General features: G+C 38.6%; 1 pseudogene; it reads right to left on the reverse strand.

Moving 5' to 3' along the window:
• The window catches only part of LOC122121191, a 149457-nt pseudogene extending 136061 nt beyond the window's left edge, over positions 1-13396 (reverse strand).
• Between the last annotated feature and the right edge of the window lie 2653 nt (positions 13397-16049).

Raw genomic sequence — 16049 nt, forward strand, 5'->3', positions numbered from 1 at the left:
CCATGTCTCACCCACTGCTTATGCTCCAGAAAATTATAGGCAAATTGTAGCTACCACAAATGAAGGAAATAATGAAACTATATTTCTCTGTGTTTAGTTTGAGGACAGTCATGATTGTATCCATGAGGGATCTATTTGAATGATCCACCAGATGCCCTTCAGTAGATGAATGGATCAAGAAAATGTGGTACATATACACAATGGAATTCTATGCCTCCATCAGAAAGAATGACGTTGCCCCATTTCTTAGGCAATGGAAAAACTTAAAAAATTATATTAAGTGAAGTAAGCCAGGTCCAAAGAAACACAGTCTCAAGATTCTTAATTAAATCTTCTCCATCTCTACCACAAACATGCACAGCTACTAAGGATTAGAATGTCTTTTTCGTGGGAGACCATTGTTTATCCTACCATAATGATTCCAGCAAAAATTAACTGTTTTGTGCATTCCTAAAGATAGCTAGCCTTGGAAAACTGTGGGTTATTTTTCAAATGTAAAATAAAGTGCTTTGCATTGTCAGGAATTTCCAAAAGTAAAGAGACTTCCTTAGATCTGTGAGAAGATAGCAAACTGGATTTTTTTTGCCAGTCCTGGAAAATGAACTCAAGGCCTGGGCACTGACCCAGAGTTTTCTCAAGGCTAGTCCTCTACCACTTGAGAATAGCTCCACTTTCAGCCTTTTTTGGTTTAGTGAAAATAAACAGTCTGACACACATTCCTAACCAGACTGGCTTCAAACTATGAAACCATGATTCTCAGATCTCAGTTTAAATGTTATTTCCAATAGAATTAGTTTTGATTAAAAAGAAAATCACCTTACAGGAGAGTTCCGGGAAGATGGCAGAGGACAAGCTGGAGTCTAAACAAGCTCTCGCCTTAGAAAGCAGTTTTAGAGTTCCAGTGAACAGTCCTAAGCCAGAGAATCACACCAAGTGTGCCATCACAGGACAGAGAGTCAGGCCAGAGAGGGAAAATCCAGACAAGGAGACAGATCTGAGCTCTTGCCAGCAGCTGCCACGGCGGCAGCAGCAATGGTGGCGGAGACCACAGGCGCCATACCTGAATCACAGAGAGTCTGAGACAAAGGAGCCAGATGCATGGGCAAGCGGATTCTACTCAACAGCAGCAATAACCGACAAGGAGCGGACATCCTCATCCTGCAGTTTGCAGACCAGAGACGAACCAGGAACCAAGACTCGGCATGAGTAGAAGCCTGACGTCCTCACTCCTTGTCAGGGAGCAGAGGAAGGAAGGCCACCCCTCTACCCCCAGTACCGGAGATCTCCATCTTGGATACCGACAAAGTTTGGCGGAGCTGCTAGCTCCAACTCAAGCCTTGGAATAAAATGAGTCATTTAGCAGGTCACAACAACTGAACGGCGGCGTGACCTGCCAGACTCAGCTCCACCCAGGGAAAAGTCACCCAGCTTGGGCGCCAGCCCTAGGAGTAGCTTTCTTCACTGGGTAATAAGAGCCAGAGGTTGCCCCTCCCTTTAGCAGCATCGACAATCAATTGAAATTCAGTAAACAGAAACCTTGAGAATGGCTCCAGGCTGGGCTCTGTGAGTTTTTCACAAACTAGCCCCTGGGAAAATCTACTGTTTGTCGAAAGGCCTCAACTCTACCCAGAACCTAGCCTCATCACTGCATCTGCCTCTTTTGTGATACTCAAAGCAGATCTGCCTCCTATTGAACTAGCCTGGGAGGAGGATCGTAAAATCCTAGGTAAAGCAGAGCATTTTTCTGCTGTTCGAACAAACTGACTTGAGAAACCAACCAAGCCATAGGACCACAAGCAGATCAGAGACTCCAATAAGACTCTGGTTACTGACACAAGTGAGATACAGGATTTTTCCCATCCTCCCAAAAAAATAAAAGAACTTTTCTTCTTCTTCTTCTTCTTCTTCTTCTTCTTCTTCTTCTTCTTCTTCTTCTTCTTCTTCTTCTTCTTCTTCTTCTTCTTCTTCTTCTTCTTCTTCTTCTTCTTCTTCTTCTTCTTCTTCTTCTTCTTCTTCTTCTTCTTCTTCTTCTCCTCCTCCTCCTCCTCCTCCTCCTCCTCCTCCTCCTCCTCCTCCTCCTCCTCCTCCTCCTCCTCCTCCTCCTCCTCCTCCTCCTCCTCCTCCTCCTCCTCTCCTCCTCCTCCTCCTCCTCCTCCTCCTTCCTCCTCCTCCTCCTCCTCCTCCTCCTCCTCCTCCTCCTTTTCTTCTTCTTCTTTTCTTTCTTCTTCTTCTTCTTCTTCTTCTTTCTTCTTCTTCTTCTTCTTCTTTTTCTTCTTCTTTTCTTCTTCTTCTTCTCTTCTTCTTCTTCTTCTTCTTCTTCTTCTTCTTCTTCTTCTTCTTCTTCTTCTTCTTCTTCTTCTTCTTCTTCTTCTTCACCTTATATATATAAAAAATTTTTTTTTTCTAAAAACTTTTTTTAATCTTTAATTTTTGCCTTTTTTGAAAAAAAATTGCTTTCCAGTAACTTAATTTTCCTCTTATAATTTTTATTTTAGGGATACGAGGGTGTGCGTTTTTCTTTCTTTTTTTTTCTTTCTCTTTTTTTCTTCAATTATTTTTTGTTTTTTGTTAGCTCTACTGAAGTTCTGATCTTTTTTTCTTCCTTTCTTATCCTTTTCACCATTTTCCTCTCTTTCGTTCTTCTTTAAGCAACTTAAATTCTTGTCCTGCACATCCTCAGATAAACCCTAGTTGTCTCTTCGACTGTATCCCACATTGTGTACACACTTAATCCACAAATTTATTACTCAATTCAAAACCTCTGAGACTTAAATTCTTTAATAGCAGTATAACTTTTTATACCTATATAATATTTCAAGCATATTTATTTTTAAGTTATTCAAGCATCTCCTTTATATCCCTCTCTGTCTCTCAATATATTCACGTTCTTCTCTAGATTGTTTTCGATTCCGCAGATATTATTAATTTTTACTTTTCTATTTTTTCTGGTCTCTTTTATTTTCCCTTTCCCTTTCATCTTTTTTTCTCTCGCTCTACTTTCATCCTACCCAACCTATTTCCTGCTTTGAGATTAGGACTTAGTTAACTCTACCTGTGCCTACCCACATCAATCTATTCCTATTTTTACCCACATCTCTCCCTAACCCTAATAATTTCTGGTTTCCAAATTCTTCTTTGTGGTTCGCAGCCCCTTACTATATAGTTGTTTGATGTTGAATAGATGTATCTGTTTAACTACATTGTATCTGTAGACTATTGACTGTGCAAATTCAGACTTTGGTTGATGCTTGCTTTAAGATAGTGTTCTAGCACAAAACTGGTGCTATTTTCATATCAAATGGGCAGAGAAAGCCGTGAAAACACAAGATAAATGGTAAGTCCGGGTATCTCAATTCCCAATCTTGATAATCAGGGGACAGAACAGATAATGAATAATCCAGAGGAGAGTTCTCAAATAGCTATACAAACACTGCTGGCAAACATGTTAAATGAAAAGATTGAAAAACATAAAAAGGACTCTGTATGAGTGTGATAGGGAGAGAGAGGAGGCAATCCAAAAGTTTATTCAGGAATATCATAAGCGTGAGGAAGCTACTCAAAAACTGATAAAGGATTTGCGTGAGCAGCTTGAGAATGCTCAAAGAGGAAAGGCAGGAATGGCGTGTGAGCAGGCTGAGAACACTCAAAGAGAACTACAGGAATCCCACGAACGGGAGGAAGCTAATCAAAGAGGAATACAGGAATTGAGAGAGCAGGAAGAGAATACATAAAGATCATTAAAGACATTCATGGAATCCATTAACAAAGAGCTGAAGGAAGTCAGGGAGACCATAAAGGGAATGCTGAATGGCACCCAACAGAAGGAATGGGAAGTCCAAGGAAACCATAACCAATCAACCAAGAGATTTGAGAATAAACACTGAACACCAAAAAAAAAGGAAATAAAGAAGTCCATACACGATCTAAAACAAAGCTTCAACAAAGAATTTGAAGCCATGAAAGCTGACCAATTAGAAGGAAAAGACATAAAAAAACAAAGTAGAAACTCTTGACAGCAGGTTATAGACCATGCAGAAGATCGAATATCAGGGATTGAAGTCAGCCAAGATATTATAGAGAACGAACGTACAACCATCCAAGACAAGTCCAAGAAATATGATAGATCTATCCAACACTTGGAAGACACCATCAGAAGGCCTAATCTAAGGGTAATGGTTGTAGAGGAGCACCGAGAAATAGAAGGTTAATGGTCTAGGAAAATTTGTTTAACAGGATCCTAGCAGAGAACTTCCCATCATGCAAAAAGATAGGCCTATTCATATACAAGAAGCTTTTAGAACCCCAAATAGACCAGAGCAGAATAGGACATCCACCGTCACAATTATGATCCACGCAGGATCAACTCAGAACAAGGAAAAGATCCTTAAAGTTGTAAAGGAGAAACGATTAATCAGCTATAAAGGGGAAAACAATAAGAATCACCTCAGATTTCTCAGCAGAGACAATCAGAGCAAGAAGAGCCTGAAATGATTGTATGCCATGCCCTAAAAACAAACAACTATCAACCAAGAATACTGTACCCAGCTAAACTCTCCTTCATAACTGAAGGCCAAATAAAAAACTTCCATAGCAAAAAAAATTGAAACAAAACATCTCCACCAAACCAGCCCTACAAAAGATTCTTAAAGATGTCCTACACATAGAAAACCAACAAGACCACAATAAAAGCCAAGAAACTGCACCCAAAATGAGAATCCAAGAACCATAGGAAGAACCCAGTTTTCGCAGCCCCCAAGAGGGTGGATAACATGCTAGGAACTCCCAAATACCTCTCAGTCCTATGTCTTAATGTTAACGGACTTAACATTAAAAAACAAGATCCTTCTCTCTGCTGCCTTCAGGAGTCACATCTTGCCCGTAAAAAAAAAAAAAAAAACACACATTTTCAATGTTAAAGGGGGAACAAAATCTACCAAGCAAACGGCCCCCATAAACAGGTGGCAGTTGCAATCCTAATATCAGATAAAATAGACTTCAAATTAAAATTCATGAGAAGAGATAAATAAAAGGTCGCTACATACTAATTAAGGGATCTCTCCTTCAGGAGGATATTATAATTCTAAATATCCATTCAGCAAACAATGGAGCACACAAATTTATCCAAGAAACACTACTTTCCCTCAAATCCCATATAGATCCAAAGACATTAATTGTTGGGGATTTTAACACAACACTCTCCCCATTAGATAGATCAACTCGGCAAAAACTCAACAGAGAAACCGCAGATCAAAACAGCTGCATAGATCAACTAGATTTAACAGACATCTACCTAACATTGACCCAGCATCATCAGAATACACGTTTTTCTCAGCAGCACATGGAACGTTTTCTAAAATAGACCACATTTTAGGCCACAAAGCAAATTTTTCTAAATTCAGAAACATTGAAGTTATACCTTGCATTCTCTCTGACCACAAGGGAATAAAATTAGAATTCAACTCCAAAAGCCACCAAAGAAAGTCCGATAACATATGGAGGCTGAACAACACACTGCTGAATCACGAGTGGGTCATGAAAGAGATTAGAAAGGAAATTCAAATGTTCATGCTATTCAACAAAAATGAACACAAAAATTACCAGCTCCTCTGGGACACAGCAAAGGCAGTACTCAGAGACAAGTTTATAGCTCTGAGCTCCTATATCAACAAATTGGAGAGATCTGAAACCAACAATTTAATGACAAATCTAAACCGCCTTGAAAAAGAGCAGCAAGATAAACCCCAATCCATTTGATGGAAAGAAATAATTAAAATTAAATCAGAATTAAATGAATTAGAATCCAAAAAACTATAGAAAGAATCAACAAAACAAAGAGTTGGCTCTTCGAAAAAATTAACAAAATTGACAAACCCTTAGCAAATCTTATCAGAAAAAGAAGAGAACAGACCCAAATAAATACACTCAGAGATGAGAATGGAAACATCACCACGGAAACAACCAAGATTCAGAACATTATAAGGGAATACTTCTCAAAACTTTATGCTAATAAGTTTGACACCATGACAGAAATGGATCGTTTCCTAACAAATATTGACATGCCAAAACTAAACCAAGATGAGTTAAACCATCTTAACAGGCCCATATCAAGCATGGAAATAGAAACAGCAATAAGAGACCTCTCAGCTAAGAAAAGTCCAGGACCAGATGGTTTTACAGCGGAATTTTACAAGGCCTTCAAAGTTGAGCTTCCACCAATACTCCTCCAACACTTCAATGAAATTGAAAGAGAAAGTTCACTACCGAACACATTCTATGAAGCCATCATCACACTCATCCCAAATCCAGGCAGGACTCATCAAACAAAGAGAACTATAGACCCATTTCTTTGATGACCATTGATGCAAAACTTCTCAACAAAATTTCAGCCAAACTCCTTCAATAATTCATCCAAAATATCATACACCACGATCAAACAGGATTCATTTCAGGGATGCAAAGCTGGTCCAATATATGCAAATCAATTAATATTATTCATCACATCAACAGGAACAAGGATAAGAAACACATCGTTATCTCAATAGACGCAGAAAAAGCATTAAAAAAGATCCAACACCCCTTTATGATGAAGGTTTTAAAAAAATTAGGAATCCATGGAACATTCCTCAATACAATGAATGCTGTATATGACAAACCTACAGCCAGCATTATACCTAATTGTGAAAAACTAAAGCCATTTCCTCTTAACTTAGGAACAAGACAAGGATGTCCACTCTCTCCACTTCTCTTCAATCTAGTATTAGAATGCCTAGCTACAGCAATAAGACAAGAGGCAGACATAAAGGGGATCCAAATAGGGAAATGAGAAATAAATTCTCCCTCTTTGCAGAGGACATGATCTTTTATTTAAAGAATCCCATAGACTCCACTCCCAAATTACTCAAGCTGATTCAACACTTTGGCGAAATAGCAGGGTATAAAATTAACCCCCAAAAATCAATGGCTTTTCTGTATGCCAACAATGAGAAAAGTGTGGCTGAAATTAGGAAAGCAACTCCATTGGTAATAGCCCCCCAAAAATAAAATACCTAGGAATTAACTTAACCAAAAAAGTGAAGGACCTCTATGATGAAAACTTTAAAAGCTTGAAAAAGGAAATCAAAACAGAACCTAGAAAGTGGTAAAAACTCCCTTGCTTCTGGATTGAAAAGATTAACATCGTGAAAATGGCAATACTTTCCAAGGCTATCTACAAATTCAATGGGCTACCTATCAAAATTCCAACCTAATTCTTCAAGGAAAAGAAGAGGCAATCAAAAATTCATATGGAACTATAAAAGACCCCGAATAGCAAAAAACGCTCCTCAACGGAAAGAACACTGCTGGAGGAATATCAATACTAATTTCAAACTCTACTATAAAGCCATAGTAATCAATACAGCTTGGTATTGGCACAAGAACAGACCTCAGGACCAATGGAATAGAATTGAAAACCCAGAAATGAACCTACAGACCTATAGCCAGCTAATCTTCAATAACGGAGCTAAAACAATAGAATAGAACAAAGACAGCCTCTTCAGTAAATGTTGCTGGCAAAATTGGTTAACAACTTGTGGAAAATTAAGCTAGATCCTTATATATCACCCTGCACCAGAATCAACTCCAAATGGATCAAAGACCTCGAAGTCAAAGCAGACACTCTGAAGACTTTACAGGATGGAATAAGAGAAACCCTAGGTCTCCTTGTCTCACGCCCAAATTTTCTGAATAAAGACCCGGAAACACAACAAATCAAAGAAAGATTGGACAAATGGGATTGCATGAAGTTGCAGAGCTTCTGCATGGCAAAGGACATAGCTAGCAAGATCAATAGAAAGCCTACGGATTGGGAGAAGATCTTCACTAGCCATAAAACAGACAAGGGTCTCATATCTAAAATATACTTGGAACTCAAAAAATTAAATCCCTCAACACCAAATCATCAATAAATAAGTGGGCTAAAGACTTAAAGTGAAACTTCTCTGAAGAAGAAAGAAGGATGGCCAATAGACACATGAAGAATTGCTCAACCTCCCTAGCCATAAAATAAATGCAAATCAAAACAACATTGCAATACCACCTAACACCAGTTAGAATGGCAAAAATCAAGAACTCTAACAACAACAGATGCTGGAGGGGATGTGGACAGAAGGGAACCTTACTTCATTGTTGGTTGGAGTGTAAACTTGTTCAACCACTTTGGAAAGCAGTATGGAGGTTCCTCAAAAGACTTCACATAGAACTCCCCTATGACCCAGTAATCCCACTTTTGGGCATTTACCCAAATGTTTACAAACAATACTACACTAAACCTACCAGCACAACTATGTTTATTGCAGCATTATTTACCATAGCTAATATCTTGAACCAACCCAGATGCTCCTCAGTAGATGAATGGATCAAGAAAATGTGGTATATATACACAATGGAATTCTATGCCTCCATCAAAAAGAATGACATTGACCCATTTGGTAGGAAATGGAAAAACTTGGGAAAAATTATATTAAGTGAAGTAAGCCAAGCCCAAAGAAACATAGGTCCATGGTTTCCCTTATTTGCAATATCTATTTTATGTATGAGTCAAGCGGAAAAGGTCAGATACTGTGATGTTAGGAAAATGAACCCTTAGATATGTATTTTAATATTTTTTTTCTTTCATGAATTTGTTTCTAACGCATATATAAGATTATTTCTTTGTTGCTTTGTATGTCCCTCCCCCACAGTATAACCCCTGCTTTCACTATATTTGATGTCAATATAACTTGTGGAGGAGATGGGGAAAAACAAGTCGTTTAAGGATACAGGTGGACCTGTTGCAACAATGAGAAGTACAAGTTGTCATGTCAAAAATGAGCTTTACAACGTTGGTGTGGTGGGGGAGGCTGGGTGGGGGGGAGGGGGGAGGCTGGGAAGGGATGTGAAGGGTAAACAAAGGAGGAGGCTGTATGCATTATCCTGCCCATGTAATTGTAATCCTTCTGTACAATATGTTCATAAAAAAATAAAATAAAAATAAAATGATAACAAATCACCTTATAGTATAATTGTTGTGCATCATGTCTTTCAAAGTTTATTGATGTAAACTCTATCAAAATTTAAAATTTATTTGTTATTACTAGGGAATGAACTACTGGTGTAGCTGATTTCCATGATACTCACTCCAAACACAAGACAATTGTAAGGTAAGAAATTCAATAATTAACAATAGTTAAAGGCCAATAAAAAGTCTGAATATCCTGATAAATGCACTATTAATATTCAACCCAAGAAAAATTGAAAAATTCTAAAGTGTATGTTATGAAAATATGCAAGGATGAAAAATATGCCTGAACAATGCTCCAAAGGAACACCTTAAACCAAAAGATAGTACTATAAGCCTATTAAAATGGCCCAAATCCAAAGCATTCAGTACAACAAATGGTGAAGGCCATGAATAGAAACTTATCATTGCCAGTGAGAATGCAATTATATAAGTATGCTGGGAGTAAGGGTCATGATGACAAGGGTATATGGTGAAAATGTTTAGCTTTGTCAGAAATCATGTTCTTCACTGTTTACACAGAAATGCTAAAAATTCCTCTAAAACAAAATTAGAATGTGGGCGTTCTCAGCAAGTTAATCCATAGTAGTCTAAACATGGAAAGAACCAAGATGCCCTTCAGTAACTAACTGAATGGATAAGCTGTGACCCATCAAGTGTAGTAATCTGTGATAAAATATAAATGAGTATCTAGCAATAGCCATGAAGGAAAGTTAAGCAATCACTAGTTAAAAGAAAACAATTGGAATATTACATATGTATGTACTATTTCTTAAATGTATGTACCCTTTCCAACTACATGGCATAAAAAGGCAAAACCATGAAGACAGTAGAAAAGTCAGTAGTTACCAAGGGCCAAGGGACAGAGTGGAGAAATGAGAAGGCAGGTAAAGAGAAATAGATTGATGCTATCATGGTAGATTCATGGTGATGTTCATTCCATGAATGTGAATAAATTTATACCAAGAGTAAATCCTGATGGAACCTGTGGGGGATACCAGTTGATAATGATGTGTCATTTGGAACAATGTACCACTCAGAAGATACTGATAGTGTGGGAGGCCATGGATATTTACGGAGAGGTTATATAGGGAATCTCTGTATCTTCTACTCAATATTTTTTGCCATGAAGTATGAAACCAAAAAAAACTTACTTATAAAAAAATACAACTGCTCACACACAAACATTTGCATGCTTTAGTTCAAAATATGGTAATATGAAAGAATAAGTTTACAGCCACAACTCATTTTTTAAAGCTAGTTTATCTCCAATTGTATGAATGTTTTATTACTGTTATTATAAATGCCCTTTAATATAGGCCTTCTTGTTTATTATCATGGATAGTTCTGAAGTGAAATGAAAAGCAACAGCACCTTGACAAGCTTACAGACTTTAAAATTATTCGAATGGGTGAATGAAATGAGTGCTGCAAAGCTTTATCGACATTGGTAGGTTGCTTTACTCTAAAATGATATAAATAAGCCACTTCAAAAGCTACACCAAGTATATCATGTAAATTTCTGTCAGTTTTTGCAAGTGGACAACTTTTGGACCTTAGGCATAAATAAAATACATTGCCCTGCAAAACTTGAGCCAATGCTTTTACTAGCAACTTCACAGATTTCTAAAACTGCCTTCTGAGAGTTAGTAATCCTTAAGTGAGTGTGTGTGTGTGTGTGTGTGTGTGTGTGTGTGTGTGTGTGTGTGTGTGTGTGTGTTCGGACACACGTGACTGGATGCATGTGGGTGCGTGCACCTGCACGTGCGTGTTATTTCAAACTGTAAAAGTGCTTTTTATGAAAGTAGTAAGGGAACTTTTATTATGTGTTAGGTACTTCAACATCTCACTTAATCTTAAGAGTTCAGAATTGTCATCTACTTATCTTCAATTTAAACGTCAGCAAATTATGGTATGGATTCACATAACATTGAGCACTATATGCGGGACACTGTTTCAATTATTTTCTTGTATATTGACATTTAATTTCTAATGTTACCAGTATTGGAAAGATGGGTATGTCCAATTACTCCATCTTGCAGATGAGAAAACTGAAGAACAAACAGATCATTGAAAGTAAGAGACACTGATTGGAGACACATGACATCTGGTTGGATTCTGTGGCTTTAACCAAAAAAGCAGTTCAACGTAAAGAATAGCAAGTGGATACCCAGTATGGAATGTAATCATCCCAGGTGCTTTTCAATGGACAAATGAATCAAGAAAATGTGGTATATATACACAATGAAACCTGTAAGTAAACACGGAATGATAGGCAAGTGGCAGATTCAAGGGAATTCTTAAGGACTCAAAATGCCTTAGAAAGGTAAAGTGATAGCCTAACAAAATAAACACCAAGAAACATAACTGCAAGAGGTAGGTGGGGCCAAGGAGAGACCAGTAAACAAATGAAGAGTAGAAGGGGAGAATGAAATTGACTTCCATGTACATTTCAAACAACTAAGATAAGGAAGAACAACTAAGTAAATGTCAGGAGGGATGAGTGAGAATGCAGAAGAACTATGATCAAGATGAGTTGTATTCATAAATTGCTTGGTTAAATGGCAACTCATATGTTCAACTGGAGATGATAAAAAATAAATTACAGAGTTCAAGGATGACAATGAGTTGGAAATAAACAACCTACCACTTCTGTTCAGCAGATATTTTGCTACACCTATATTTTTGATCCTTGAACTCTGTCATCGTTTTAGTCATTTTCTCATTTTAGTGAAAATTTGTATGTTACTGTTATTTCCCAACTGTCAGAGTATTAGGATAAAATCAGGGAGTATTAGGATAAAATCAGGGAGTAACAATAAAATATAGGGAATTAGGATAAACTGTTTCATCTAAGTTGAAATGATACATTATTTTTAGCTCCACCAAACAAGTATTTAATTCTGATTTGGATATTTACATTAAGCTCTTTTAAGATAACCTCTTGTCTCCTTGCACCATAATCCCCAGGGAAAGTTTGAAAATGTTTTCTTTGTTTCTCTGTTAAAGAGACAAATAACAAAGGAAAATGTGACATTACCATAGAAGTCTGAGTAAATATTTTAATGTAAGTTGTGAGAGAATTTGAGTTATTATACAATAAAATACATAAGACCTCACCACGAGGAGATCCGAAGATAGCACTGGTGACCAAGACGGCATCAGGAAAGTAGGGAAACGCCACAGCTCTCTCCAACTAAAACAAGAGTTCAAGTTCCAACTCTTAATTTCCCCAAGAGACTGACAAAAACAAAAAGACAAACACCCAGAGAAAAACAGGAGGCAGAAAAAAAGAAAGAGAGAATGTAAAGGAAGAATTTCAGAACTGAGAAGCACAAAGACTTCTCCCACAGTCTTTACTGGCTGCATGGCAACACACCAAGCTGTGGCCAGCCCAGCCCGGCGAGGGCTGCCAGAGTCCCCAGAGACACAGGGGGCTGTCTGAAAAATCACCCTCGCAGAAGATGCCTGAAGTACCAGTGTTGGACCTGCTGATTGCAACGAACAGAGAAACCTCTGAGCTAGGAGCCTGCACAAAGATACTACTCCCACCCCTCACTCTCCGAACAAAGGGGCTCAATCCCAACAAAGCCACTCGGCCACACAGAAGTAATCCCAGAAATACACAGGTCACCCACAGAAGGCCAGATCAGAATACCTGGAAGGTATTGAAACTGATCCAGAGAGCACAAACAGAGACAAAACCCAACGCTCAGAACCTGCATGGAGACACCTCCCTCACCTCTCAGCCAGAGGCCTATCCCAGGGAACCGACCCAAACAGCATCAACAGAGGCAGAAACAGAGGAGAAACACGCAGAGCCACCACCACCCAGACAAGCCCACAAACATCTCAACTGAACTCTGATTGGAGCGGCAACCAGAGACCTACAGCAAACAGAAACAACAACTATCTCCAGGGTGAGTACCCCAGAGGGGACAATGTATCCCTCAAGGGAGAAAACAGAAGGTTGGAACCCCTAGACCTTGACCCAGACCCATACCCCAACACCAGGACTACAGGACCCACTAAAACTGGGAACTGTTCAAGAGCTCTATCAGCCTGAGAAGCACATCCAGCCAACCAGGCTATATCAAGAGTGCCCATGGAATACTTTAAGTTATTTAGAAGGAGAGATTGGAGGAAGATGGTAGAAGAGAAGCTGGAGGCTAAAAAAGCTCTCACATAGAAAGCAGTTTTAGTGTTCAAGTGAAGAGTCCTAGGCTAAAGAATCACACCAAATGTGCCATCACAGTACAGAGAGTTTGGCCAGAGAGGTAAAATCCAGGCAAGGAGGCAGATCTGAGCACATACCAGTAGCCCTAGCTGTGACGGCAGTGGCGGCTGACTCAGCTGCCATGCTTACGGACAGTCTCCTGGACAAAGGCACCAGACACAGCAGGCGAGCAGATTCCACTCAACACCAGCAAGAACTGACAAGGATCAAATATCTTTATCCTGCTGATCACAGATGAAAGATGGCCCAGGAATCAAGATTCTTGTGAGTAGAATCCTGACATCCTCAATCCTTCTCAGAGTGCAGAGGAGAGAAGGACTCCACTCCCCCACCACTGGAGATCTCCATCTTTGATACTGACAAAGGCCCAGCTGAGCAGCTAGCTCCAATTCAGGCCTTGGAAGAAAACAAAAGAGTCATTTACCAGGTCACAGGAACCTGACCTGACCTGCCAGGCTCAGCTCCACCAAGGGGAAAGTCATCCCACCCACGCAGAGGAAGCTCTCCCAGCCACCAGGAGTGACTTTCTTACTTGGTAAACAGAGCCAGAGACTGCCCCTCCCTAGAGCAGCCTAGACAAATAATTAAAATTCACTAACTATAAACCCTGAGAATGACTCCAGACTGGGTTCTGTGAGTATCTCAGGAGCTAGTCTCCCAGGGAAAAGCTACTGTTTCCTGAAAGACCTCAACCCTACCCAGAACCTAGACTCATCACAGCATCTCCAAAATAGAGGAAACTGCCATCTCCCTCTTTTGTGATACTCAAAGCAGATCTCCCTACTACTGAACTAGCCTGGAGGGAGCATCACATAATCCAAGGTAATGCAGAACATTTTTTTGCCTATTCGAATAAACTGACTTAAACCAATCAAGCAACAGGAATACCAAACACCACAAACAGACCAGAGACTACAGTAAGAGACTGATTGTGGACAAAGGAGACATACAGGATCTTCCCAACCTCACCCCTCCGAAAATAATCAAACAATTCTTTTTTGTACCATTTTTAAAATTTTTCTATTAAAATTGTTTTCTATTAATCATTTTTTCTCTCATACTTTTTATTTTTGCTGTATATGTTTGTGTGCTTTTTAAAAAATCTCTTCATATCTTTTGGTCCTTTTTAAAAATTCTTTTCATTTTTTTCTCTTTATTTTTTACATAGCTTAATTGCATTCTGCTCATCCCTAGATATGCAGTTGTCGCTGATTTTTAGAACTTATCCCCCCTTGTGTACATCAATCTAGAAATTTATTACCCAATTCACAACCTCTTTGGCTTAACTTCTTAATATCAGTATTGTCTCTTTATACCTATATAATTTTCCAACTATTAATTTTAAGAATTATTACTTTTCAGTTTTTCATATTGCCTTTCTATCTCCCTTCCTCTCATCCTACCCTTTTCATATCTCAATATCATTTCTTTAAACTTACATCATTGTAAGTGTTTCACTTTTTAAATTTAAATTTTGGTTTTCCAGTTTTTTTTTCTTTTTTTTCCAAACCTCTCTCCTATCATTCTGTACAATCAATTTCCCTCTCTGAGATTAGGACTTGGTTAAATTCACTCTTTTTACCTCTCCATAGCCCTCTAATCCTATTTTTCCACACATTTCTCCCTAAACTTAATAATTTCTAATTTGCCATATTCTTCTTTGTTATTCTTAGTCCATTAATCCTTAGCTGTTAGATGTTAGATAGATTGTATCTGTTGAACTGGATTGGATCTGCAGCCATTTTGACTGTGCAACTATAGGACTCTGGTTGATGCTTACCTTGACATAGTGTTCTAGCACAAACCTTGTGTTACTTTAATAACAAATGGGCAGGACAAGCCAGAAAAACACAAGAAAAATGGCAAGCCTAGGTAGCTCAACGCCCACTCATGATAATCAGGTGACAGAACAGTTAATGAATAACCTAGAGGAGAGTTGCCAAAAAGGTCTACAAACATGACTGGTAAACATGGTGAATGAAAAGATTGAAAACCTGCAAAGGACTCAGTGTGAGCATGATAGGGAGCAAGAGGAGGGAAACAAACGATTAATACAGGAAACTCATGAGCATGAGGAAGCTACACAAAGATTAATACAGGAATTGAGCGAGCAGGTTTGCACAGCAAAAGACAAAGAAATTGTGTAAGCACGCTGAGAACAAACATAGAGAAAGACAGGATTGGGTGAGTAGGCTGAGAACATTCAAAGAGAAACACAGGAATTGTGTGAGCAGGCTGAGAACAGTCAAAGACAACTAGAGAATTGCGTGAATGTGAGGAAGCTAACCAATGGGTAACACAGGAATGGCGAGAGCGGGATGAGAATAGACAATGATGAATAGAGACATTCATGGAATCCATAAACAGACAGCTGAAAGAATTCAGGGAGACAACACAGGGAATGCTGAATAGAGCCTGACAGAAGGAATGGGAGTACAAGGAAATCATAACTAATCAACTAAGTGATTTGAGAATAAACACGGAACACCAAATTAAGGAAGTAAAGAAGTTCATACAAGATCTAAAACAAAGCTCCAACAAAGAATTTGAAGCCATCAAAGCCGACCAATTAGAAGGAAAAGAAATTTAAAAAAATAGAAAGTCTTAAGAGTAGTTTAGACAATGCAGAAAATCGAATATGGGGGATTGAAAACAGCCTAGATATTATAGAGAAAGAACATGCAATTATCCAAGACAAATCCAAGAAATATTACAGAACCATTCAACATTTGGAAGACACTATCAGAAAGCCTAATCTGAGGACAATGGGTGTAGA

The sequence above is a fragment of the Dipodomys spectabilis genome, unplaced genomic scaffold (genome assembly GCF_019054845.1).
Source record: "Dipodomys spectabilis isolate Male_0828 unplaced genomic scaffold, ASM1905484v1 ptg000186l, whole genome shotgun sequence".
Lineage (NCBI taxonomy): Eukaryota > Metazoa > Chordata > Mammalia > Rodentia > Heteromyidae > Dipodomys > Dipodomys spectabilis.